The sequence below is a fragment of the Leopardus geoffroyi genome, chromosome A3 (assembly GCF_018350155.1).
Source record: "Leopardus geoffroyi isolate Oge1 chromosome A3, O.geoffroyi_Oge1_pat1.0, whole genome shotgun sequence".
Classification (NCBI taxonomy): Eukaryota; Metazoa; Chordata; class Mammalia; order Carnivora; family Felidae; genus Leopardus; species Leopardus geoffroyi.
Genome location: NC_059336.1, coordinates 121,890,512 through 121,918,495, shown reverse-complemented (window position 1 = coordinate 121,918,495; position 27,984 = coordinate 121,890,512). Strand labels below are relative to the sequence as shown.

Below are 27,984 nucleotides of genomic sequence, written 5' to 3'. Positions count from 1 at the left end.
ATGCTCATTTGCTCCTGAGTCCTTCAGCCCTCTGCTTCCTTTCTATCACAGAACCCTCTCACCTGGCACCTGGATCTTGTCTTGTCTGCCCTGGGAGACAGCTGAGGACAGGGGCTGTGTATCAGTAACTGGGACCCTCCCCAAAGCCTAGTACAAAGGCGGCTCTTGTGTGTTTGCAGGATGATGAGCATGTGTGTTTCACTCAGAAGTATCTCAGATAACCTAGCTCACCTGTGTGCTCAAGGGCTGGCCACAGCTCACAGCGGCTACCTTAGGGGAGTGTGGGCAGTGCACCGACCCTGTCTTTCCAGGGCTGGTGTCCCCTGGGGATACCATATACCCCAGGCCAGAGCTCTCCTTCCCTCTGTTCTGGGCACAGTCCACACTCCACAGTCCAGGAGGAAATAGGCCTCCCTGCACCCAGCTGGGACCCAGGGTCTCAATATGCTCAAGTTCACATTCAAGCCACCATTAGGAAGGTGTGTCCCATATCCAGAGGGGCCCCACAGCATTACATTCATCCATTTGGGAAACGTTTCTAGTAGGCAACCATCGAGAGCACAGATGGTGGGCCCAGACCGCCTGGTCCTAATCCCAGCCCTGCCCCTTACCCGTGTGACCTCCATCACGTTATTGAATCTCCCTATGTGTGCTTCAGTGTCTTCATCTGAAAACCAGGAATTATAATACCTATGTCCTCTGATGGTTGTAAGGATTAAATGAGTTAACGTAACATAGCACCTAGAATAGTGCCTAAAACACAGTCCTCTACAAAGGTTTGCTATTATTATTCTCAGGGGCTAGGACTCCAACTGACTCACGGACTTCATTCAAACTCTCTTCAGGACCAAATGCACTTTCAAGGAAGATATTGGTGTACCCCCCCCCCACCCCCCACTGTCCTCCACCCGTCAGTCAGCCTGTGCAGCTTTTCATTGCTAAAAGCACTCAGTCAGTGGGGGACCTCTGCTCCCAGGGAAGTGGCCCTCTCCAGTCCGTGGGGATCCCAAGCAGCCACAGAGCTGCATCCTGGTTCTCTGTAGACCCTGGAGCATCCTGGAGCCCCTCTTTGGGGGTGGGGAGAGTCAGCACCCATCAGAGCCCTATTTCATTCCCCACGCCCCATACCCATGACCTCCTGAAGGGGACCTAAACTCGTGCTTGGCCCACAACTGCCCCAGCAGCCCACACCCACACAGTGGAGAAATGACCCCCAGAGACACGGGGCTTGACCCACCCAGGGCTGCCCCTGGCTGGCTCTGGGACCTGGAAGCATGTCCCCATGCCTCTTTGGATCGCAGTTTCTTTATCTGTATCATGAGGGGTTGGAGTTGTGATTGATCCCCAAGGGCTAGTCAGGCTCTGTCCCTAGGAATGACACTCTGGATGTGGCCGCATGGGGGCTTCTGGGACGCCACCACAATTAGCGTTGTGGCTTCAGAAGGTATGTCAGCGCGTCCTTGGGGCATCTGTCATTAACAATTATGAAGTCATTATCTGGTAAATAATTCATAACCCGGGAGATGGGAAGAGCCGCCAATAAACAAGAATCCACTTAGAAGGAGGCTTGGCAAGGGCTGGGACAGCCACGGTGCTGGTGTGGCTCCATCCATGCCTCTGGGGTCCGCGCCGCCCGGACTTAGCGCCTCTCTGCAGCCCTCCCTCCCACCCCCGACCTGAGGCGTCACCCTTCCTCCGGGCTCAGGCAGAATTTAGTGCCTGCTGGAGTAACAACAGGTATTGAGTGAATACCAGGTGCCAAGGACTACGCTGAATGACTGCCGCGCACTTTCTCCCTGAATCTTCCCCGAGAGCCCTGTGCCTGTGGCTACTGTCATCATCCCCCTGTGCAGAGCCGCACACTGAGGTTCAGAGAAGTGAACATCTTACCCAGAGTCTGAGCCAAGATCAGAAAGGAGGGGGCACCTGGGTGGCTCAGTTGGTTGAACGTTTGACTTTGGCTCAGGTCATGATCTCACGGTTCATGGGTTCAAGCCCCATATCAGGTGCTGCAATGACTGGGCGGAGCCTGCTTGAGATTCTCTCTCTCTCTCTCTCTCTCTCTCTCTCTCTCTCTCCCTCTCTCACTCTCTGCCCTTGCCTCACTTGTGCTCTCTCTCAAAAATAAATAAATAAACTTAAAAAAAATAAAAGAAAAGAAAGAAAGCACTGGACTGGGATTCAGGTAAGTTTGATGTGAGAGCTCTCCCCCTTAGCCAGTGTGTCCACTCCCCCCTGCTATGACTTGTGACCTCTCATCACTTTATTCACCTTAATCTCCGTGTGACCTGTTCCCTCCCAGCTGCACTGGGAGTCCCAGAGGCCTGTGTTTGCTCTCTAGTCCTCCACACCAAGGATAAGGCCAAGGAGGTGTTCCCTAGAGCCTGCAGACCACAGCCTCGTTGGGCTGGCTGGCTAGTTCAGACTTGGCAGTGGAAGGGGAGCACGAAGGGATGTCTTCAGGACCCTGTATCTGAATTTCCCATCTTCTCCTAGGCCTGGTGTACTTTTCATTTTCCAGAAGACATTACAGCCTTCTGGTCACACTCCCACTGAGAGTTCTATCCTGTGAAAGGAGCTCTTTGCCCAGATGGAGTGAACCCCAGGCCACGTGGGTTGGTCTTGAGGACTGGGTTAGCTCTTCAGGACTTAGCCTCTCCTGTCTATACTCTGACCCCACCAGCAAGGCCAACAGCCGGCCCTGTGCCTGCAGGACCATTTCAAAGATCTGCCCAGAGGCCCCCCAGCCAGGGAAAGACTCTGGGGGTGTCTCTCTTACTGCTGAGAGTCTCCATTCCATTCTTGGCTTCTTCTACGTAGAGGTCTATCAGCAGCACCCATACAGTCAGCTCCCCTAAGGCCTGGAGTCATGAAAGGTCTTAATTACACTTCTCAGACAACCAGGGCTCCCTTGAGTTGGGAGCGTCAAGGAACAGGGTGGGGTTGCTGGATGCTAGGCCCTGTAATTGTTACGCATCTGGAATGTTGCACAAACCGCTATGGCCAGGCCGTGTGGTAGAGGAAGCCACAGTGGTTCCCAGGCATGCAAATTTCTCAATAACTGTGGTCACCAGCCCAAGGAGAGGCCCCTTTTAGCCTTTTAACCTCTCCTACTGTTGACAACAGGACGGTCAAGACTGGCAGACACAAAGGCCAGGAGGTGGGGTCACTTTTCTGCTGTGTCATAGAACAGCTTGAAGCAACCAGAACCCTTCCATCTCCTTTGACCAGAATTTCCTCATGGGAGGTGCCAGTCCTGCCCTACCGGCCAGGCCCCCACAATGACAGAAACACATCCCCTGGCCTCTTCCTCAATTCCTTTGCTTCCAGAAATGGGAAAGATTCCACCCAAGCGCATTTCTTGTCTTTGACCGATGACTTCAGCATGTTGTTCATCAAGGGACTGAGTCTCACAGACTGAGGAGGGCAGACGAGGGTGGCACAGCCAGTGCCCTGGACACAGGGACGCCACCCCCATGAATCCCCTCTCTGCCCCAGTCCCAATCAACACACAGATGCCGCGAACTGACCGAGCCTCTTCCATGGCCTTGGAGACAGCTCTTGGCAGACCGGAGGCGCATCCCTGTTGGGGGATTACCAGAACAGAGGGTGCTGACCCGGCGCCTCTGGGTGGGGAAGGGGTCATGACCCTCTCTCCTGGGAAGCCTGAGGGGGGGCAGGAGCTGTGCCAGGGCCCAGCCAGAGACAAGCAGGAGGCTTTCCATTCTGTTTTCACCTCACGCAGTTCAGGAAGGACTGAAAAGCTAACTTAAAGGGATACGTGCAAGAAGACAATGTAAATCCAAAGCAGGAGAGCTGCTGACAAGCGTAGGAGCAGGAAATGGCGCAGGGGCTGCTGCGTCCCTGAACCACATCTAGAAAGTTCCATGCGTCTGTTACAGGTGGGTCACAGATTTGCCTCCAGGCTTGGCGATGCTTCTGACCGAGGCCTCCCATTCGAATCGCCCAGCGCTTCTGGTGACTAATGTGAGACCACCTACCGCTTCCTCCACCAAAAAAGAGGGGACACAACTGCCTGTGTTCAGGGCCTTGTTCCTGGGGCTTGCACTTTCTGTCACTCTTGGCAGTTCCAACCTGAGACCCCGCTGTGCTGCTCCCAGGGGGGCTGGGGACGCTCCTGCTGCCAGGCCGCTCCTCGAGCCATTAGGACAGGATTTTCCGTGCCCGCCCCGTTGTGGAGAGATTGACAGAAAACAAAACTATCACTTAGGGAGGGAAGGAGGGGGAGTTTTCAGCCCTGACAGGCAAAGGCGTGAAAGGAATCGGCTTTTGTCATGAGGCAGAGAGTGTGGCTTGTCCGTGAGCTACAATCCCGACAGCCCCCACGAAATGATGCTGTTATACGTGTGTTCACATGTAATAAGCCCCCCTGTTCCCAGTGAGGAGGTGCTGGGGGCTGCTGAGTTATGTGCAGAGGAACCCACAGGGCCCGCTGTCCTGTCCTCCTCTTGCTCTGAGCCCTGGGGACGGATCGACCCGACATTGAAGCCCGCGCTCCCAGAGGTCTCCAGGGAAGGAAATTCCATCAGCTCCCAGAGTCCCCATTCCGGTGGCTCCTGCAGGCTTTTCTTCTATCTGACCTAAATCTCCCTTGCTGCAATTTAAGCCCATTTTCCCTTGTTTTGTTTGGAGTGGAAATGGAGAACAGCTAGTCCCCAGCTGCCTCCGAAAGCCGGGTGAGTCACAGTCCCTCGTACCTCCTGCCACACTGAAGCGTTCTCAGAAACCTGCCCCGTTGAATCCCTGCCCGCGGAGACTCCGAGAGAACAGCTTTCACATTAATGCAGGAGACGAGGCTGGGGGGGGGGGGGGGGGAGGGTCCCGCTGGCGCACGACTAAGGTGGCCCCTGGGCCACTGAGAGGAATGCAGGAGATGGCATGTGAATGGATCTGCACCACACAATGCTCCCTGCAAGGATGCGGTCTGGCCAGGGAGCTGGGGGCAGGGCCGGGGGGGGGGGGGGGGTCCCTGCAGGAGGTGACAACCCCGTGATGTCCTGAGGACTCGGCTGGCAAAAAAGGAGGCATTTCAGGTAGATGTCAGGGGGATTGTCATTCACTCCAGGTCCCACGTTTGGGTTTTGAAAACTAGTTCTCTTCGTTATATCCTCCTTTACTCCAGAGCTTACGTGGAATCTGGGGTTCCACATCCTCACCCACTCGTTCTGCTTTTAGTGAGCGTCTGACTGCCAGGAAGCCGCCGTGGGCCGGGGGGGACACGCAGCACATGTGTCCTGTGGGCCTTGCTAGCGGCCTGTTCATCTCCTGAGCCACTAGGTTTCTGTCTTCATTTTGTGTCTTTTTACCTTTTTACTTCTGGGAACAAAGAACCCCAACTTGTTTCTGCTAAACATGAGCTGTTTTGTGGGCTGTGGAAGCCAGTTCCTGGAAGAGTTGGGCTCATGGTAAATTAATTAATTAATTAATTAATTTTAAAAATTGGATTGGAAAGTCTGAGTTTAAAAAAGCAACGACGCTGAGTGTCCCTGACGGCACACAGGCAGGGCACGGTGAATGCAAGAGAAGAATTTTTACTTTGCTTGGGACCCTGGAATTCAAACCTTCCTACTCTGTGGGTTAAATGGAGAGAAACCGAAACCTTTTTCCCAAGCAGTTATCCAGCTGAAATACTGAGATGTGAGCAAGGTCATTTGACTTTTTTTTTCCATTGCTTGGCCAAAAGCCCTGTCCAAACTACTTGGCTTTAACATAAAGGAACCAAAAAAAAAAAAAAAAAAAAGGGAAAAAAACACATTGATTGCATTTAAATAATGGAATTGCCATTAATATCTTCCATAAAAGATGATTGATTCTGACTTGGATTTATGGGAAGTTGGGGCTTGTAAAAGTAAACAGTCGTTCAATATTAATGATGGTTGATGCACCGCGCCCTGCCCCCCAGGGCTGGTTAAATGGATAGGCTCCCAGCGGCTGGGTCTGGAGGGCAGAGAGGGCAGCCCTGGGCCCAGTTACCCGCTGTGCCAGTCTAGGAGGCCAGCTTACCGACCCCTCCTTCCCTCCCATGAGATCCTAATGCGAAAATGACTGGGGAGACAAGCAGCTGTCACCTCTGCTCTATGGAAGCCCACAGCCTTCAATAGGACTGAGGACCCCTGATGGCCTGGAGAGTCTCTCCCTCACCCTGCACACCTTGAGAGCTTCAGTGGGCTTGCTCTGAGCTCCTCTGCAGGTGGGTGGGTGTGTGAGTGGCGACAGTCTCTAGCTTTGCTGCTTTCGTGGCCCAGAGCTCAACAGACTGGCCTTCAGTGCGGGGGGCTCGTGGGCTGTGGGTTTCAGAAGCAGTTTCTGCAGTGATTTTTTCCTCCTGCTCAGGAAAAGACAGAGGTGAGCCCTGGTCCCTCCAGGAAAATGGAGGCAGGCCCTATGGCTCTTTCTCCTCAGGAAGGACCAGTGATTGAGGGTGATGGGGGACACCCATCTGGGTGCCCATAGCTGCCATGCCTGCCAGCGTCCCACCCAGCTGGGCCATCAGCCCCGCTCCTGACCCTCCCACTCTCAGGTGGCTGCTTTCTTCATCCCCATCGGGCAGCTTGGAACCCTTATTACTGTCTCCCGGCCCTCTAAGCGCTATTGATCCCCTGTCTCTCAGCTGTAAACGGGCAACTCCCAGACCCACCCCCAATCTCTGTACCACACGGTCCCCTTCCACTCCCCAGGATGCCCCTCAGGGGCCACAAAACCTCACAGAATTTGTTAGCTCTCCTCCAGCCCACTCCTCGATTGGAGCTCCTCACCTCCGGGAACGGCCGCACCATCTACCCAGATCCCAAGTCAGAAATGTGGGAGCACCCCCTCCTCTGTCACTCTCCACCCCCACATCCCTGGCTCCTGGTTCTGCCTCCTCACCTCTCCCCCATCCTTCCCTCCATTCCCAGCGTTCTTGACCTGGCTCAGCAGGCCTTCATCAGTTCTAACCCGAATGGCTGGCATGGTAGCCCTGCCCCATTTCTCTCCCTCACTCCCTCATCGCCCCCTTCCAGTTCCTGCATGCTGGCCCCCAGGATCTTCTCCAGCGGGTGAGCCACACTGGAGTCAGTCCGCCAGCCTCCATGGGGTAGAGTCCAGGCACCTGCCTCTGGAAACCCACACCTCCTCCATGCTGAAAGCACCACCCGTGGTCACGCTCTGGAACTTTATACCTCGGGGCCTTTCCTGTGTTGTTTCCTCCACATAGAATGCCGTTGCCACCCCCACCCAGGCCTCCTTCCAAGGCAGAAGCAGCCATTCACATGCGTCTCTCCTAACATGCTGTCCACACCTTTAATGCAGGAAATGAAATGAACCTTTGAGGGCCGTCCATGTCAGACATGTTTGGAGCCGCCTGCCCTTCCCGCACCACCTTCTGGAAACGTCTGTCCCCACCCACAACCCCTGCTGCTGACAGCAGGTCATGCAAACCCCTCTTCCACCTTCAGCCTCATTTATTGGACTAGGTGCAGATTCCTGATTCCAAGGGTGCCCTTCCACTGGCCGGCGAGGTGGCACTGGTTGCTCCTGACTAAAACATTGGCTAGACCAGTAAGATCTGTCTTCTGGAGTGGGAACTGAGGGACCACCGGGGCCATGCGCTTTAGCCAAATGGAAGCACAGATGCCAGACAGAGCTTCCTCCAGAGCTCTGTCCATAGCAAAAGGTCCAGTCTCAAGGGCAGTGATTAGGACAGAAGGAGAAGGGAGATGAGGGAGAAGGTGAGCCGTGAGCAAGAGAGCTTGCTCATCGTGGCTGCTCCCTGAAGCTCCTCTTGTTTCCGCCCCCTGCTGGCTCCCCTGAAACCTCACCATTGCCTCACAACACCCCCCCTCCATGAGCTGGTGTGCGTAAGCCCTCTTTAGTGCAACCAGAACCCTAACTAGAATGACAACCTCGGAATGCCTCGCAAGGACAAATAGAGCCGAGAGGTGGGCCAAGCTTTCTCATCTATGGCCACTACCTCCTGCTCAGCACTGGCCACCACCATGCCCCCTCCCGTTAGCCGTGATCACTGTCCCCTCCTCTCCCACTCCAGGCTCCTCGAAGACGAAGACGGGGCTGTGCCTCCCCCCGCTGCCCATCAGGTGCTGGGTGGGTACGACTGAGTTTCCATGCCGCCCTTCTCCGTTAAGGTTATACAGCCTCTCCTTGTCTGCAACAATGCCAGCAGCCTAAGACGCAATGGGCAGTTGGAAGAAATGGTGTCTAAGGTCCTTTCCTGCTCTAAAATCCCACGGCTGTGTCGTCGTCCCCGCCCCACCTGCCGCACAGGAATGACAGAAAGTGGAACGTGGCCCATGCTTGGCCCGTTTGCTCCATCCCGCTCTTGCAGATAGGGCTGCCTTTTCGCATGATCCCCCGGAGGCCCCCTCGCAGGGGCTCTTCCTCTCACTGCTCGTGGTTGAAGAGGGATTTGTGCCGTGGCCAGGCGGGCTGCAATTTTCAGGCATCCCTGATAGGAGCTTTGCCTAATGAGGATGCAATGCTTACACATATTTTCATTCTTTAAAAAAAAAATCGGCTATTAATTTGTCAGAATTATTCATATTTTACTGATGATATTTTCCATGTATCTAATCAGGGAGCTCATGAATAGAAATGAAACTATTTAAATACAGAGATGGTGTACAATGTAAGATCTTGTTTTCTCAAGCTGTTTCATAATGCAGTGCATACATTTATTTCTTCTAAAAACAGGTTTTTGCAACCATCGAAAAAAGTTTTTTTAATCTTTGATTAGATATGACTCTATTCAGATATGCTAAATCGGTCAGAGCGGCGTGTGTGTGTGTGTGTGTGTGTGTTTGCACACACGTGTGTGCCTGCCTGTGTGGTCACTTGAAGCATGTCTTCTGGTCTTCTCCCTAGGGACAGGAGACTGTTTTTGGTGAGAAAAGTGGAGAACACATTTGGATCAAATCTTTTGGATGGAAGGATGGCAAAGTAAAAGTACAAATTGAAATTGGACTGAATAATATTCAAGATAATTATTTGTACAGTGTAGCCTCTTAAACTGCTCAAAATTCCAGCAGCACTTACCTACATTGAAAGTGGCTTGGAATCATTAAACAAAGCCAGATATTAAATATACTATTGCTATCTCTCGAAACATTAGCAAGTAATGTAAAACACATGGCATCTACTCAATGGGAAATCTGAGAATACAAATTATAATAGTTGTCTTATAAGACCTCTGGGAAGCTTGAACTGAATTGCTTAATTCCATTAATAACAAACTATTACTCTAGCTATTAAAGCAACATAAGGTAATAGAGATCATGTCGAGAGATTGCACTGAGGCTCTTTCTTCACCTAGCACAAATTTATTCAGGGGCATTGATAGATTTTAATTGACTATGGCAACTGAATAGCAACAAAGGAAATTGAATGTCTTTTGAAAAGCTCCACATTTTGTAGAAGCAAATAGCAACACCAAAATGAGGGTTTGGGGGAGCCGGGAGAGGCGGGGAAGGACGTACCAGCAGCTCCTCCACAGAAATGCTGTCCTGTAACCTGAACAAAAAGTTCCTTGGGAGCATGCACACCACAGGCCCAAGCATCGTTTCATCCCCACGCAGCCCAAGTTGAAAGGAAACTCATCCGGGCTGCTGTAAAGACATGTGCTTTGTCATGAATATCCATGGGGCGTGCTTCCAAGATATAGGACTAGAGGGACCTTCGTGCAGGCTCCTGAGTCTTCTCTGGAGAGTTCTGAGAACAGGGGCCTACTAATACCTTATCGTGGCTTAGCAGTGGCATCGGTGACTCCTCATCATGGTCCGGCAATGGTGTGGGTGACCAACCCCTCATCATGGCTCTGAACCTTGACGACCACTGAGGCCTCCCTCAGCTCCTGTCTGGTTCCAGATGGATTCTGGTGACCTGTCACCTACTTTTCTCTTCCACGTTTCAGTCCTCTACCCACGACTCATGGTCCCTCTGTCTCTTTTCACACCCTATTGGCATCAGGTATCTGTCCTCCATCTCATATGGGCCTGGCTTTGTATGAAGTCAGCTTTTATACTCTAGTCTGCTCAGGGCGCCTTAGAAAAATACCACAAACCAGGTGCTGAAACAATGGAAACTTTTGTTTCTCACAGTTGTGGAGGCCAGAAGACCCAGACCAGAGTCCAGTCAGGTTCTGGTGAGCACTCTCTTCTCGGCCTGCAGACGACCACCATTTTGCTGTGCCCTCACATGGCTGAGTATGAGGGAGAGAGGGGGCATTTTCTCTGCTGTCTCTTCATATACAAAGACTAATCCTATTGGATCTCATTTATGAACCTTAATACTTCCGTAAAGCCTCTGTTTCCAAGTATAGTCACACTGGGGGTTAGGGCTTTCACATAGGAATTTGGGAGAGACACAGTTCAGTCCACAGCAGTTTTGAAGTTCCCTTTTCATCGTGTTGGGCTAATCTCTCTTCTCCCCCACCTCCCCCCCTCAGCCCCAAGTACCCAAGTGCTGCTTTAACTCCTCTGTTTGAAGGGAAACTCATTTTTATTTTTATTATTTTAGAGAGAGAGAGAGAGAGAGAACGAGTGGGAGAGAGCCAGAGAGAGAGGGAGACACAGAATCTGAAGCAGGCCCCAGGCTCTGAGCTGTCAGCAAGAGCCTGACGTGGGGCTCAAACTCACAAACCGTGAGATCATGAGCTGAGCCGAAATCAGATGTTCAACCGACTGAGCCACCCAGGCGCCCCAGGGAAACTCATTTTTAAAGGAAACTCTACCCAGACGTGAGAGGATACGTGGTGGCAATTCGAGGAGGTGGTAAGGAGCCTGTGGGCACTACAGGAAGGCAGAGTCACAGGGCGCCCTCCAGTCATGCTCGTTGGGGGATTGGACCTGGATCGTTGCACCGCCTGGCCCAGAGCACATGATGATGCCGCAGGGGGTTGGGAGGTCGTGGCTTCTGATGTCTGAGCTTCCCACAGGTTTGGGGACAGGTCCTGAACATCGCCTCACTTCAGCCTGTAGGGTTACCTTATTATTTTCTGCCCAGTGTGGCAGCGAGTGTAACGTTCAACTCTGTCGCATCCACTAGGATTGGGGACACTGTCTCTCACACTGCCTGTCGGTCCCAGCTTCTCTCCACGACATCACAGAGGAGCTTTGGAGGGCTGGCCTGCAGCACACGAGCCCCTCTGTGTCCCGCCACCGCGAGGGCACCGGCCCTTCTCGAGTCTCGTCAGAGCCAGGCTCTGGGTGCGACGCCCAGGAAGGGGCTCTGGCTCACGGCGGTGGGTGCCTGCTCGAAGGCACTTGGGAGAATCTAATCCCACCGCGACTGCGGCACACGCATGTGTTTGAAAACCTCCTTGGCAGGCAGGACCTCCTAATTTTTTCCACTTCTTGTGATTAGCGTTGCAGACTAATCCTAGCACCAGACTCAACACCAGCTGTTCTCCCCCCGACTGCTTGTTTTTACTTAGAAGCCAAATCCTGGAGCTGCTGCTGCATCGGCTGGCCGTGCTCCTCCCTGCTGCCAGTCACCTGCCATATGACCCCAGGTGAGCTAGCTCTCCACCCGGCCGCTGCCCGTGTGCTTCACGCTGCCTGGGCGGCACTCCCCTGTCTCAGGGTGAGAGCCACACTCGGTGCCAGAGAGGCCTCCGGCTTACCTGCTAAGACGGTCTGACAGCAGCTGTTCCCAGAGCCAGACTGACCTTAGGATTTTGATTCTGCATTCCAAGACATCAGACATCCTTGGGTGCCATGTGCAATTTTTGGTGTAATGGGACCTATTCAAAACAATACATGCAACATTTAGGTACATGATATCACCTGACAATAGAATGAACACACATGACCCCACCTCTGAATTTAAGAACTAGAATAGTGCCAGACTATTGAGATTACCTGGTTTGCTCAACTTTCCAACTCCCCTAACATTTAGAAAGAGGTCTGCAGAAAGACTCAGGCCTTGGGCCCTCTCTTCTGCCCCTCCCACCTTGTGGCCACCTGGAGGACAAGGACCTCTGCCCGAGGGGTCCCCCGTTTGCAGTAACAGCACCCCCACCCTTCAGCGGGGCCCCAGCCAGGAAGCAAGGCCTCAGTGGCCTCCAGCCCGGCAGGTGGGCCAGAGCTATGATGTGGAGTCCAGGGAGGGCAACGTGGCAAGAGCTCTCTCAGCTTTGTGAACTTCCCCATAGCATCCCCCTTTCCTCCAGTGACCTCCATGGCAGTACTTGGGGGAAGGTTATTTACAGCATGCAGACACAGGAGCTCAGACTTCTGCATCCTTAGATGCCATCAATTTGCATTTCTATGAGAGTTTCTCACATACCTGGAAGGCCCTAAAAACAAATCAGGGAGTGTGGCATATGGGACATTTGCCCTCCAAACACTCCAGTGTCAGGAAGAATTGTGATTGTCAGAAATATCATATTCCTGTCGAAAGCACATGAAATGAGCTCTGTAAATTGGGAAACATAAGTCACGGTTATATTTGTTCTGCTGCCGTATAAGAATCACGAATGTCTCCTAGAACAGGAAACAAAACAAAACAAAACCATGAGCCCTTTCAGAATGACTTCATGTCCAGCCATAGCCACCTCTACCTGGCCGTGCTGTTTCTCTTGCTATAAAATTCCTGACTCCCTTCATCCTCGCAGGTTTTGGGCCAGTTGGTTTCTTTCTTGGCAACTGCGGTTTAGTGAAAACAGGATTAAAGTAAATCACTCTTTTCTCCTCTTTGGCAGCCTCTCCATGGTTTTCCTTCTCCAGCGGCCACCGGCTGTTCTGTTCTCCTTTTCTCTTTTCTCTGCATTCCTCCTTCCCTCACTTGGTTCCGAATTCCTGAATGTGAGGATCACACAGGGAGCCGATGGTTTCCTCAAGTAGAGCGGTGCTCAGCACCCAAGGCAGTGCACCTGCCCCCCATATCCTATCCCCACTCCTAAAAACATTTGAGTTATACGTGCCTGTGTGGGGGACAGTGAGACAGTGACCCAACCAGAGTGAGCAGAGGTGGCAGAAATAGAATTCTCCTCTGCCTCGAGAGATCGGGTCAGGTGCAAGGTATTAGAGAGGTCTCAGAGAAGGGGAACAAATGGCTGGAGGAATCGGGGAAGGTTTGTTAGCCCCCAAGCATCTTTCCACTAGTTCATAAAGCAACATAGGCTTGAGATCTATGGAGAAGTGCGAAAATGCCAGCTGTGAAGAGAGAAGGCTGGCCTGGTGCTGGTGTGTGTCCATGTGTCGTGAGGAGGGCACGAAGCTGGGAGCCCGACTACGGTCAGGAGTGAGGGCCTGGGGCTGTGTCCTGCTCTGAAGTCAAGTCTGTGTTAGGTTAGCACTGAGTAGAAAATATCTAGGGGATGACAGTTGGTCTAAGGACTATAGGAATGGTTGACTCAGGATTGCAAGCCAGAATCCTAGGATGTAACATACTGGCAATAAACGCAAGATTCTGTGAGCTCTCAGACTCCAATACTGCCATGATAGTTTTGTTTGTGTGTGTGTGTTTCTTTGAACACTTGGAAAGCAAGCAAGGATTCCCCTGACAATCAGGAAGTCTGGATTTGGGCAGCAGTAAATCTCCTTTGTCTGAAATCCTGGTGTACACTCCATTCTTGCATCTCTACCTTGGCCTCAGTGCCAAATGGGCTAGGGCTGGAGTGCTGACAAGGTGCCTTGACATCCGAGTGAATGTGGCAGGTCAAAGCAAATGCCGAGCCAGATAGGGAGCTCCAGTCCTCTGGGTGGAGAGAAGCCCCTCTGGCTGGATTCGGAAAGCATCGAGTGGAAGGAGAATTTGGTCCTGATCTAACATCCAAATCAACACCCAACCACACCATTGCTTTCCTGGCACCTCCTTTAGGAGATTCGGGAAAAGTCAGGAACTTTCTAGAATAATACTGTCTGCAGCCGAGAACTTTCTGCAGGCATGGAGATATTCCACACTGTATTGTCTAGTGCTACTGAGCACTTCGAATGTGGCTGGTGTGACTGGGGAACTGAAGTTTTAATTCTGTTCAAGTTAAGTTAATTTCAGTTGAAATAGCCACATGGGTTAGCGGCCACAGTACTATTAGCAGCATGACTCTGAAAGACCCAGAGCAGAGCCCAGGTGAGGCTGCCCCAAGCCTCCCAAGACTCCAGAAGATCTTGTCCCTTTCTAAGCCTCAAAGTGGCTGAGCATACAGAGCTCTCAGACAGAAGTTATCCTGAAAATCAGAATGGGCTGGACGCTTATGGAGGTGCCAGCCACCAGGCACGTTCCCTCAGTAGTCAGAAGAACTGTGCTAGGCATAGGAAAAGATCCTCCAGTTTCCCCCAAAGCCTTTTTCCCTCTTGCTGCACAAAGTTTCCTCTGCTCAGGCTGTCTGAGGAAATGGTTTTTCAAGGCTTTGTTATTATTACTTTTTTTTCTTTGGCATATTCCCCGAAGCTATACCTGGGTTCCCACATTCCATTTGATTTCTGGCTGTTCCAATTCACTCCTGGCCAGGCTGGTGGGGTTTTCCACAGACCGGTTTAGAGCTGCCCCCCATGTCTCTCTTTCTTGGGGTGTTTGGAGAGGAGATCAAGGGCTGGTCACCACCACTGGCAGGAAATGGGCAGGTGGGGGCCATTTGGTGGCCATTGCACTGAGAATGCCTGTCTTCTTTGCATGTAAGTTAGGAATGTCTAGAGAGATACTTATTTTCTTGCTCCAGATCTGCCAGGTCCAAGCAGTGGCTAGATTTGGGGTGCTTTGGTGAAGTGTCCTGGCTCTGGAGTTACTGGTGGAGAAGTCAGAATCCCTGCCTGCTTACAACAGTCTGACTTCCCAGAGCAGGCACGGATGCTAGGGAGGAAGGGGCCAGTCAGAACCCAGGATGAGGAGAAACAGACCCTCGACCTTTGGAAAGCTGGAAGCAGCATCTGGTCTGCCCCTCCCCCCATCAGCCTCCCAGGTAGTAAATCCTGCAGGGAAGGGAGGTCGAGTAGGACAGCACTTGGAGATCCAGAATCTCCCAGACCCGCGTGTAGACTCGGGAAATAATAGAAGGTGAGGGAAATGGCTCAAGAGTCTGTGTTTATGGCACATCTTTTCTCCCTGGGCTGCTTGGGATTCTAAAACCTTAATCTTGGGCTTCATTTTCTAGAGATAGAACACTTGTCCACTGGCTGAGAAGGGTAGAAACAGATGAGTAGGGGGACGATGGCCTTTCCTAGGGTAGAAGGCTTAATGGTTCATTTAAGAGCATTGGCTTTGGGTTCAGTTAGCATTGTAAGAATAATTAATTTATATGGGAACTCTCTTTAAACCCACGGATATGCACGGGTGCCACCTGTCCACCAGCAAGGGAACAGTGAATGTTATCATCTCTGCCCTAAAGGAGAGACTCTTCCCAGTGTGGTCTGGGTGGAGGAACAAGCTGTTTGGACAGTGTTAGCAAGGAAGAATGCCGGGTGGTGCAGTCATGCCAGACAGAGAGTCCAGGAAGGCTTTGTGGAAGCGGGAGAAACTAGAGCTGGGGCTCTACATGAGTAGCAGACTTGAGATATCTGAAAAGAGTCAGAGGGCTCTTCAATAATGGAGGCAGGAAAAAGAAACAGGTAAGAGATGGGAAGCCATGGAGAAAGTTTCATTATAATGAAACTCCGGTCATTGGAGTATATGCTTGCGATGTTTAAACCTTATGAATTGGCAGACCATCTACGATCATTTGTCAGATGCTGGTTTGTGGTTCTAGAGACCCCCCCGACCATCACCCACCGCCCCCCAGGCCAGAAAGGTGGAGAAATAGACAAGATTCTGATGGCGGTGACATGATTTGTATGTGTTGGCCAATCAACTGTGACTCTGAAGCCACTTTTAACGCATTTTTCCCTGATTTAAAACAGTTTTGGAAGTTGATTTCTAGATTTATAAAAAACCCCGTCTATTTTGAGTTTGGAAACATAATTAATTATTTCCTAGAAAAGAGTTTTAAAACCTGATTACTTTCCCCAACTCCACATCTCCTTGAGGCTATTAAAAAAAAAAAAAAATCAGATTTCAAATCACGCACATGGAGCGAGTAGCTTTTTCGAGTTCATTTGACGAGGTTGCACTTTGACATGCTTTTCAAGATTTGAATATTTTTATAAATCATGATTATGCTACTGTTTAATGAGAACAAAAGTGGAAATAGCATCTGCTTGTCTGCCGCAGAGCCTCTCCCGGCCTGTGTGTGCTGTCTGGAAAAGTTGTGGCCCAGTCTGGAGAGCTGATGAGTGTCTTGATTAGCTGAAATTGCTTCCTGCGGTAGTTCGGGGGCGTCGGTGCTGTGATGAACTGGGTCATTTCAGGGATCCGGGACGCGGGAGCTGCTCTGAGACACGGAGTAGCTGACAGTCTAGCTCAAGTCAGAAACCCACAGCATGGACACATGGGCCAGCTTCCCCTCCAATCGAGACTGGGACCTTGAGGGTACATGGTTTGCTAGACGGTGAGCTTCTCCGGGGCAGGGGTAGCGGCCGATACAGGTTGAAATGAATCTAACTGGGATTCAGGGTCGTGACTACCGTTTATGGGGCAAGAGGGGATACAGACACAGGCAGATTCACTGAGGGTGGGGAATGGAGATAGGGCAAGACAGCAGCGTGGGCATGGAAGGGAGCCTAATTCCACTATCATTCAGCCCAATCATCAGTGTTCAGGTTGAGGAAACTAAGTCAGCCAAAGCTTAAATATGGTGCTCTTTGTTTTCTGAGTTTTTGAACGTTGAGACATGTTAGTTTTCTTTCAAAATAGTGAAACTAAAAATGTTTTTGATTTTTAAACTGTTGCCATTTTTATCTGGAAAGCTCATCCTTCCAGAACTCCTTACCACCACCACCCTGACTCTCCTCTCTAAATAACGTGTGTAGTGTAACTTCTGTGCAAAGAAATGCCTAGATCCTAGGTGGACAGTTCAATCAGTTATGCACTGACACATGCAACCGTCAGTGCAATCCACATCCCTATGGGGGGGGGGGGGGGAGACAAACATTTCCATCAGAAAGTTCCAGAAAGTTCTTCACGCCCTTTCTCAGTCAACCCCCTCCTCCAAAAGCAACCACTGAATGGTTTGTTTTTAACGGTGCATTTTAAGTCAGTGTTTTTAATTTAAAACATCACCTGCATTTTGAAACTGAAAGGTCTGCTGCTGACTCCTGGGAACCCCTGAGTGGCGAGGCCCCGGGGGGCATTCTCTGGAGTTTGCCCAGCCCCCTGGCTCACACTTGGAGGTCGTCTGAAGTCTCATGGGCTGCACACCTCCGCACCTGGAGCCTCAGACGTTCGCAATACCTTGAGAACAATGGGTAGCAAGAAAATTCATTCTGCGCTTTTTCCAGGACTGCTTGCCTGCAATTGTGCCTGCTGAGCGGGAGGACTCCAGATTAGAGAGAGAGAGAGAAAGAGAGAGACAGAGAGAGAAAGAGAGAGAGGCCTGCTTTCCCAGCCTGCATAATCAGCATCGAACATATTTCTGCCCCAACAAAGAGAACAGTGTGTTCCTGAGATGCTGCTCTGCGGCTTAGAGGCTCGCTGGTGGGCGGTTCTCCTGGGAGAGAGTCAGACGATCCAGCAGCAACCCCCATGCCCACCCCATCCCCTTTTTTTGCCCCAGACTCTCTGGTTCCTGAGGAGGGGGCCACACACATGGGGCCTAGCAGAGGGCAGTGATGGCTCTGCCTCTGTGCCCCCTTTATCCCTCTGACCCTCCCAAAATAAAATTCCCACGAGCACACCTGTCTGCCCGGTTGAGTCACACTACTGTGGCCACTTTGCCTCTGGAGATGTGGCGTGTGCCTTACTCCACGACGCCAAAGGCAACTCTACCTTCTTACAGGAGCTGTCGGGGGTTCCCAGCCGAACTCCCTCATCTGTCACTGCATCCGTAGCAGCACTGTGCTAGGCACATGGACATTTCCAGATAGAAGCAGCCAGAAGGCAGAACAAATAGCTGGGCTGAGGTGTGGCCCAAGCCCCTTCTAGGTCCCGTCTCTCCCTGTGACTTCCTGCAGTTGACTCCATTGGTTTGGTCACTAACACTCCATTAGGACTCAAGTCTTTTGAGGGTGACCAAGATTGGAAAAATGACTTTTTTTTTTTTTCCACCTCTTACCTATACTTGTATTTTCCTCTTTAATCATAAGGATTTAAATCTGGAAAAATAACCTAAGAATGCATGTGCCTTGTTTGAATGTCACAGTCAGGCCCTTTGTAAAGTCACCCCGAGGCAAGAGAAGTAAAGATGTAAATCATTAAGATACTAAGATGCACGGGCCTGCAGCAGGTGAGGACAAATCCAAGCCGGAAGGGGCTCCCTGGGTACCGGCACACCCAGCCCTGGACTGGGATGCCTCTGTGGTCACTCTGACCACTGACAGATCACTCCCTGGCCTGTGCCCTAGCCGCCCCATCTGAGGGAAGGTCAGGCTAAACATCTAAAGTCACTTCAGCATGATCCTCTGTGGCTCTCTAATACCTTTGATATCACCGGTCACTTGGGTGTCTGCCATGATCACTGCCAATTACACTGATGAACATTTCATAGGTGTTTAGAGACCCAGACCGGAAAATACAGAAAAGGCCATGGGTAGAGCTGTCACATCGATGGCGGATGGTTCATGCGGATGGCTGGTACAACGGCCCCACTCGCCAAGCTCAGACTGTGCAGCCTTACTTCTCCACAATGCAGGAAGCAAAAGGAGCCTTGGGGGCCCGTGGCCATGAGGCACCTTCACTTTGTTTTATAGGAGCTGCCTCATCCGTGCTCTGGCCCCCACCCAGACTCTCAGGAATAAAGTAAGACCACAGGCGAGAAATGAGGGCCCTGACCCCGAGAGGCAGCTGCTGTGAGGGAGGAAGAAGAGGCAGGCAGAGCTCAGGGCACAGCACAAAGGCCTCCAGTCCTCACGCACATGAGTCCCGTTCACATTGCTTTCTGTGTTTCAGTGAAGAGTAGGCCAGCCCTCGAGGCCATATAAATTATAAAATGCTTCCATGTGCCCGAATCCTTCCCCCTCCTCCACTGGGAGCCTCTGGTTTCAGCCCGAAGGAGGCCACTGGACTGGGAACATCTCAGAAAAGCACTCTCTAACCACCCAGTGAGCTCTGCAAGAGCAGGGGCCAAGCTGTATTCTTCTGGATGCTCCCTTAGGGCCTCAGGGCCAGGGGGGCCTCGGGAGACCCTGGAGGTTTCCCCTGTGACAGTGCAGAAGCTTCGTCCGTGAAAGCTCAGTCTCGTAATGGCTCTTCTTGAGAACAATTCCAGATCACGAAGGGAAGGGAATATATGTTCCATACGTTCTGTTTGGGGCCAAACAAATTTACAATACATTTCAAAAGTGTTTTTCACCAAAAAAAAAAAAAAAAATTTTTTTTTAATTAATATTTGGTGCTTAAAGTAACAAATGTCAGTTCCCTGGAAAATTCACTCATCTGGAAAAAGGTCGGAGAGTAAGTGATAGCCCACCAGCCTGAGCTTTCCAAAACGGGGGCGTCTGTGGCACTGAAGGGGCTGCTGGTGAATGAATGGCAGGTGCGGGGCCATCCACACTGGTGTCCCACTGCTCACTGAGGGGGGTGGGGTGCTAGGGTTCCTGCTTCAGTCCTACTGCAGCTATACGCACGAACTCAACTCTGTGTATCCCACTGGGAAGCATGCCCTCTGGAGCCACATGGGCAGCTCCTAGGGTATCCAAGGAACTGGAAACAAGGAGAGGTTGGGGGCCAGGCTCAGGGACTTCCCTGAAATGGGTCATAGCTCCTGCTGCAGCTGGAACTAGAGGGGGAATGGGCACAAGCTGGGCCAGAAGAATGGGCCGGGCCACAGTTTTCACCTGGTTCTGGTGCCAGGGTTGGGCACTGATTCAGCCCATAGTTCTGATGCTTCCTGGGGGAGGCCTGCCCTCTGGCTGGCACATGCTGAGCACAAGGGTGGGGGCTGTGGCCAGGCAGCTGTGTCATTGAGGCTCCCAGCCTGTGGTCTAAAGCCCTGCCAGTAGGTGTGGCCCTGGAGCCTCCCCCAGATCCCGCAGGCGGCCATCTCAAACATCCACCGGTGGGCACGGGCTGGCTTTGATCTGCTGACCTGCCCCCATGAGGCAGTCTTTTTCAGAAGGTCCTTCTGCCTTTAATCTTCCCACAGGGAACAAACACCCTTAGTCTCTCTCCTCTGTTCTGCCAGACTGCTTAGTCCTCTGTCATGCTGGACTTTTATACACCATTTTTGAAAGTTCTGCACTCATCCAGATGTGTTCGCCCTATCCCTCACTTTCTCAGTGGAGAAACCGAGGCCCAGGAACTGATGGGAGAACTGGAGTGGAGAGCTCTGTGATGGGGGTGTCAGAGGAGACTAGCCTTGTCCTAGCAGGTTGGTCCCTGAGTGTCCCCAGGCCCCAGTGACTGCTCCCCACCCCCACCACACAGGGGTGCTGTGTGCTGGGAGGCTCCCTTCTGGCAGGGGTAACATGAGGCCATGATGGGCACTGGCTCAGCCACTCAGGTGCTCCTTACAGCTCTCTCCCCTCCTGCAGGGTTTATGCCACACTCAGAACCCACTGTGCTGGCTGTGCTCTGTCCACACTTGGTTTCATCCCTCCACCCCTTTTGGTGAACGCTTCATTTGCATTGCCCGGGTGACCCTCGGGACACCCTGCACTCTTACTTGGGTGCCACCTTGCATGTTCTGCCCCACCCCTACCCCCCCAAATAAGTTCTCAAAACCGCAGTCTGCTCCCCCAGCCCCATCATGAGGGGGGTTCCCCCAACATCCCCCTAGAACCTTCTACACACCGAAGTTCCTACTGGATCAATATGGGTGATGAGAAGAGGCATTTTCAAGGGTAGTTGGCGCATGGCTCCTCCCAGCTCCCGACCTGTGTGGGAGGAGAGGCTGGGGACACAGACTGGTACGGGTTGCCAAGCTGGCGTCATCAACACCTTCCCAGCCTCATCCTGGAGGATGGGCTTCAGAGGACCCCGACCCAGTTTGGGAGCCACCTCCTGGCCCCAGAGGTCTCTGAAGAGGACGTTCTGTCTGCCACTGCCAATGTCAGGCAGGTCCTGGCCAAGCTAATGAGGTCAGCTCCCCTCCTCATGCAGCCGGGCCGCTGACCACAGGACCGCAGACCACAGGTAGGGGATCCGGCTTCATTCCTCAGCCTCGCGCCAGCCTCTGCAGCCACCAGCGCACTTTGCTGGCACATACCCGGAACCTTTCATCTTCTCTGTTAAGAAAATGATGAGAAACAGGCAAACTTCACCAGGAGTGGCGGGCATTGTGCAGATGTACTCCAGATGGGCAGGACTGGGAGCCCTTTCCAGCCCCTGCTGGTTCATTTTCCAACAGGCTGGGCAGCTGGCCTCGTTCACAGGTCGTTCGTTAGCAAACGAACTGCTTATCTCATGTCCTGACTGACCCTCCCCACGTGTCTCATGCAGATGCCTCACCCCATTGCCTTGGCCATGAAATTCTGCCTTCCTTAGCAAAATCAGTTCCTGGCCCTCCCAAGTGGTGAAGAGTCTCAACCTGACCCTTATCCCCTGAGAGTTATCTCTCCTGTAAGCCTTGTCCTAGGTCAAGGACAAGGACTCCAGCTGCTCTCTGACCTAAGTATGGGTATTCAGCGCCATCATAGTCCTCCCTGTGGCCACTGGGATCAAGCTAGAACATTTAAAGCGGCTTCACCCGTGGCCGTGGGAGAGCACCAGGAGGTAAAGACAAAGAGTGTTATTACATTGCTAGACCACCTCGCTCTCCAGCACCTGCCTCTCCTCCAGGAATCACCAGCTCCTTTCCTGGGTCCAGCTCAGTGGCGGACACCATCACGGCACTGAGCTCAAGCCTGAACAGCCAGACTCCTCAGAGGACCCAAGGGAGCAGGTGACGTGGAAGCAGAGCTCCCTCCAGGCCCACTGGGTCGGGCCACTGCAGGGTGGGGCAGAAGTCTCTCTGGGAGCTGCACAAGGAAGGGAGGATGCTGAGTTTATGCCAGAGAACCTCCCAGACTCACGTCCTTCAGATTCTTTTTATACAATGCAGAAAAACCTTGTCTGAAGCCAGAATGGGGCTGACCCTGGGGTTGGGAGCAAGGTCGTGGCTGCATCGCCCATGGGCTGCCTGTCGATGCCCTGTGCAGGGCTACATGGTGCGTCCTTGCCCCTGCTGTGTGTACACTCCTGAAACCCTGTGAGTACCACAGCCATCCGGATCCTGGAACACAAGGGGCAGGAAAATAGCAAAGACTTGAAGAACATTTAAGACAAAAAATAAACCCGCGAGGGAGAAGTGTCTGTTGCAGAGACCATTCGGTATGTTCTGACCTGCCAGATAATAGGATTACACGTTCCTTATCTCTGCCACCAACTAGCTTGGGGCTAGCCCCAATCTAAGCGGCGGGACAGTGGGACCTACGTCCTTCCTCTCCTGCTCCACATCCTTAACTATGCACAGCAACTTGCTTTTTGGGATCTAAAATCCCCAGAGACTCAGCTTCCCGACCTTGTAGAGCCTCTGGGAAGAGGTGACATTTTTTAGTCCAGATTTTTAGCGTCTGCTCTTGTGTGTGTCTTCACCCATTTCTTGGTTCAGGAAACCCAGACTGACGTGTGTCTCTGCTCAGAGGGGCCGGCCTGATTCGAGCCTGGCCTTTGGAAATTCACCCAGGGCAACCCGTTTGCTCCTGCAATATTATTTGTCCACTGGTCCATCAGACCCTTCTCTCAGCTCCCCAGCAGGGGTCTGGGCCAAACCCCTGGGGCCTGATGCTAAGCACAGGGAGGGAGTGGAGAGTGGCAGGCACCAGGGAGACTGATCATTGTTGCTGTGTAACTGACCACCCCAAACCTAGATTTATAGCCAACCGTTAAATTAAGAGAGTCTGAGTGAGGACTCCAGACCAGGCACGGCAGGGAGAGCTTGTCTGCAATGTCTAGGACCTCAGCTGGGGACACTCACAGGCTGGCGACTCAACTACCCAGCCTGGGATCATCCAGAGTCATCTCCTCTCCCTGGCATGGACCCTTGCTGCCCACAGGAACACCTGCATACATCCTGTCTCCTCTGGGCCTGCGTTTCCTCACACTGTGGTGGCCTCAAGGGGGATAAATTTCTGATGTGGAAGCTCAGGGCTGGGGGGGGGAAGGATGTGTCCCAAATAACAGGTGGAAGCCACATTGCCTTTGATGACTTAACCTTGAAAGGCACACCTTGTCACTTCTGCTCTGTTCTGTTGGTTACAAGCAAATCACAAGTCCTCTTGGATTCAAGAAGAGGGAAGTTAGACTCTTCCTCCTGATGGGGGAGGGACCAGGTTTTAGAAGAGTGTGAGATCATAGTCTGCCCCAGCATCCCTGCTGTGGGTCCCTCCACTTTGCAGATAAAAACCCAAAGCCTTGAAATGGTGCCTTGTTCCAAGCAGATTCCTGAGGCCTGCCCCATTTGGGATTCCCACCTGGGGTTCCATGGCCCAGCGACTTCGTACAAGCAATTCAGTAAACCAGTTTCCCGTGACAATGGCTTTTTTTGTGGGGACATTTAACATAAAGCAAAAGTTAGCTTCTATGTATCAGTGAAAGCAGAGACTGGAGCTAGACCTCTGGTTCCAAGGGCTGGTGCTGCCACTTGCTGTGTGACATTGGGCAAATTACTGAAGTTCTCTGTGCCTCTGTTCCCTCGTCTATAAAACAGGGGTGATAAAAATGGTACTGCCTGCATTTGTCAGCTCAGGCTGCCGTAACAAAATACCAGACTGAGTGTCTTAAACAAGAGAGATTTATTTGCTCACAGTTCTAAAGGCTGGAAGTCTGAGACCAAGGTGCCAGCCTGACCGGTTGCTGGTGAGGGCCCTCTTCTTGGCTCAGAGATGGCTGCCTTCCGTCCTCCCAAGGCATCCTCACCTGGCTGTCTGGTGTCTCTTCTTATAAAGACACTAATCCTTTCATTTCCTTGCAGGAGAGCCCCACCCTCATGACCTCATCTAAACCTAATCACCTCTCAAAGTCCCCACCTCCACATCCCATCACATTTGGGGTTAGGACGTCAACACATGAATGTGGGGGGGGAGGGGGGCGGGATGCCCATTTCAGTGCACTTAAGGGCTTCTGTGAGGATCACATGAGTTACTGCTTGGCACGTGCCTAGAATGCTGCCTGGCCCATGGCAACCGCTACAAAATAAAATAAAAAATCAGGTGAGGAGCTCAGGGCAGGGAGCAGCTACTCTGCTGTCCGGAAGGCTGTGGCTTGTGGAGTCCTAGAGACGTGGGGTAATTTCTGCCTCTGTGTCTCAAGGACTCACGTCTTTGATGAGAATGGCAGATGATGGCCACATAGGCCGGGAAGTGCCGTGTGGGGTGATGGGGCTGGCCGCCGCATCCAGGGTCTTGCACTGGATTGCAGTATGGAAATTTTCCCTTCCCTCTTCTTTGCGCATGTATGGTTTTTTCGAGTTCATAACTTATTCTCCTCCCTGGATTTCGGAGAGTGGGGGAGAGGAGCCAAAGATGTCTTTAATTAAATATTGCCACTCCCTCCTCCTTAAGGTCATTTACAGTCAATAAGGGGAAGGAGAAATATCTCTTTTGAAGGCCTCACAAAAAAAAAAAAAAAAAAAAAAAAAAAAAAACCCGAACTCCTGAATGCAAAACCATTCTTATCTAGCCCGCATCCTTCCTTCGGTTGTGATTTAATATGTGCATGGAGCTATATAGAAATACAAAGCAGCTTGGGAAAAAGTCTCAGCCCTAAGAATCTTACAGTATTAAAACTCGAGTAATCCCACACAAGAGAAAAATTCAGCAAAACCTGAGCTTGGCCCCTGCAAACTGGTGTGCTCCACCCCCTGCGACCCCGGGGGCTGTGGGACGTCCCTGGAGAGCGTGCTCAGGCTGCTTTTGACAGCTGAATTTTATTAACTGTTTTTTCATTACTCCTGATGGGTCTGGCAATGAACTCTTATCAGTGTATTGTGGCGAGTACAAGTCAATTAATTTCTTTTAAATAACTTCAACTGAAATCCTATTTGATTTATATTCCAAAAATGATTTCCATTCCATTCCTTCCTGAGATTATAGTCCCGGTTGAGTTAATCACACTGGCTGCACAGACACCCATACCCCAGGGAGAAAACAGGATCAAGGAGAGAAGGAAATGAGAAGAAGGTGGATCTGAGCATTCTAAAGACCCTTTATTCAGTGCGAGGCCATGTGCTCGGTGACAGGAGAGCTCGTTTAAATCTCGCCTGCAGAAAAGCTTATTTCTAGTCATGGTGGCGAGGAATGAATTGAGAAACACACAAGATGTCCAGAAGGTGGAGGAGTCCTTACCAAAAAGCATGACGAGTGGCCACTGTGGCTGCTGAGGTTTGGTGGTGAGCCACCCCCTCATATGGCATGCAGAGTTAACTGTAGCTTCTAGGGTGGGGTCCTAGGAGTCCCTTCTCTAGCACTGCCCTGGTGGTGAGCACAAAGCTTTATATGGCCTGCGGTGTGGGGCCACCCCAGGCCTGGGAGGTTTGGCAGGCACTATGAGCAGAGCCCCAGCGAGCTTTGCGGCTGCCTTGCCCATCTCCCAGACGGAGGCAGACACAAGCAGAGATGCCACCTTCCCAAGGTCTGCCCACAGAGTCCCTCTTTGTCCCTAGCCAGGCCTTCCAGGTGATAATGCCCGGATTATCTGGGAGTCCGGGTGGCAGTCACACCCTCTCAGAGGAGATGGCATGAGCTGGTGGCATCTAGCCCCAGAGGGCAGAGCTTAGTGCACGGCGGGTGACAGCGACGAGAAGCTAGAGCTCCGGGAGGAGGGTGGCCTCTGCCGTGTGGGAAAAGCACTGTGCCCAGACGCCAGGATGCTGAGCCGGGCCTGGCAGGCTGCTGGGTGACAACAGGTCACAGCCCAGGGGTAGGAATACCCAGCGAAGAATTCAAGGCAGCGAAAAAGTTTGGCAAAGATGAGTTTAGACAAAAAAAAAAAAAAAAAAAAAAAAAATGTATTTGCAAAATATCTGTTGTGGAGGCAGCACTCATTTGCTGGGACTGCTGTAACAAAGTAGCACTGGCTGGTGGCTTCAACAATGGAACTCTATTTTCTCACAGTTCTGGAGGCTAGAAGTCAGAGGTCAAGGGGTCAGCAGGGTCGGTTTCTTCAGAGGGTCACGAGGGAGGGCTCTGTTCCAGGCCTTTCTCCTGGGTTTGGAGATGACCGGCTTCTCCCTGAACCTTCACATCATCTTCCAGATTCCCTCTTCTTCTTTTTTAAGATTTATTTATTTTTGAGAGAGAGAGAGAGCACAAGTGGGGAAGAGGCAGAGAGAGGGGGACACAGAGGATCCAAAGCAGGCTCTGCACTGACAGCAGAGAGCCCAATGCGGGGCTCACACCCACGAACTGTGAGATCATGACCTGAGCTGAAGTCAGATGCTCAACCGACTGAGCCACCCAGGTGCCCCAAGATTCCCTCTTTTTATAAGGACCCCTGTTGTATTGAATTAGGGCCCACCCTAATGACCTCATTATAAAGAATTACCCTTGTAAAGACCCTACCTCCAAATAGGGTTACTATCTGAGCCATTGGGTTAGAACATCAACATACGAATTTGCTAGGGGGACACAGTTCAACCCACACAGATGCTATCCTGGGGAGGCAAGCTAGCAGTTTCTCAAAGCATGACCGTGAGACTGCCAACATCTGGGGCACTTAATAAAAGTGTGAAATCCTGAGCCACGCATCACATCCACTGAATCAAAACCTCTTGGGGCGTGGCTCATGACTTGGTATTTAAATAAACTAAATTAGTTCCCCAGGTGATGCTGGTGCCTCTGAAGTTCTGCTGTGTGCGTAGGGAGGCAGAGGGGTAGCCATGGGGATGACACACGTTCAAGGAGCTTCAAGAAACAAGACCTATATGAACACAGAGCACAGAAGACCATATGCAATTGAGTGACCAATCAGACAACACAGACCGAAGTGCCACGGTAACTTGGAAAAGGAAGGGGGTCCCAGGAAGTAGGAAGCGGGTGATGTTCCTCACACCTCCCTCTGCACAGAAACAATTCAAGGCCGAGGATTAGAAATACGGAAGGACAGGGATGTTTGAAGATGCGAGGCTCTGTACAAAACCTTATCTCGGTGTTCAGATTATCTTTGGGCAGCGTATCGCCTTTGTCTTTATCAAAGAGCAGATATTTGCTTTTTTCTGGAATTCCCGTTGGCGGTCTCGGAATGTGATACGGGTGCCTGACACATCGACACTCAGCAGAGGTCTGCTGACTTGAAGGTTTGGGACCTTCTGTGTGGTTTGTGGCTGTGGTGGCTTCATCTCTCAGGAGGGCGATGTGCGGCCGGGTGGAGGCTTGGCCGCCAAACAGCAGACGGGACGGGTGTGGGCACTTCTGGCGACTCCTGACTCCCAACAGGTGCTAGTGTCGATATTGTTGTTTTAACTGACATTCACCCCATCTATCTCCCTATGCCCGAAATGATCCCAGCCAACCGAGACTTGACAGGAGACCACACAGAAAGAGAACCATAAGCCTCTCAGCGGGAAAGAACACGCGTGGAAACAGGTGGGAAACACAGCGAGGCCTGTGGACTTGGGAGCTGTGTTCACATTACTGGCTGGGTGAGCTCGGCAAATTACTCTCCTTCTCTGTGCATCCGTTTCCTTATCTGTAAGATGGAGAGAATAACAATTCCTATGGCAGAGTTGTGTGTTGAGCGTTAAATAAGTTAATCACGAAAGGAGTTTACAAATAGTGCCTGGAATGTAAGTCTGCAGTAAATGTTAGTGATCGATATATTTTTTTCCACCTGGGTGAGTGATGTTCTGAGAATTCACTTCAAGCAAGAGATCATGGCTGTTCTCTAGGGACTGGCAGGCCACTAACATGCGTTCTCCTTATCATGATCTGGATAGCTCAGTGAATTTTTCTGCTCTCTGCTCCAAGCTAAGGCGAGAGAGCTTGCCACCGCACCCCACCCCTCCGCCCCGCCCCGCCAAATGGAAAT

General features: G+C 51.7%; 1 protein-coding gene across 4 annotated transcripts in view; it reads left to right on the top strand.

Moving 5' to 3' along the window:
• Positions 1–27,984, top strand: part of KLHL29 (kelch like family member 29) — a 312,316-nt gene that overhangs the window by 94,074 nt on the left and 190,258 nt on the right. The window lies entirely within an intron of this gene.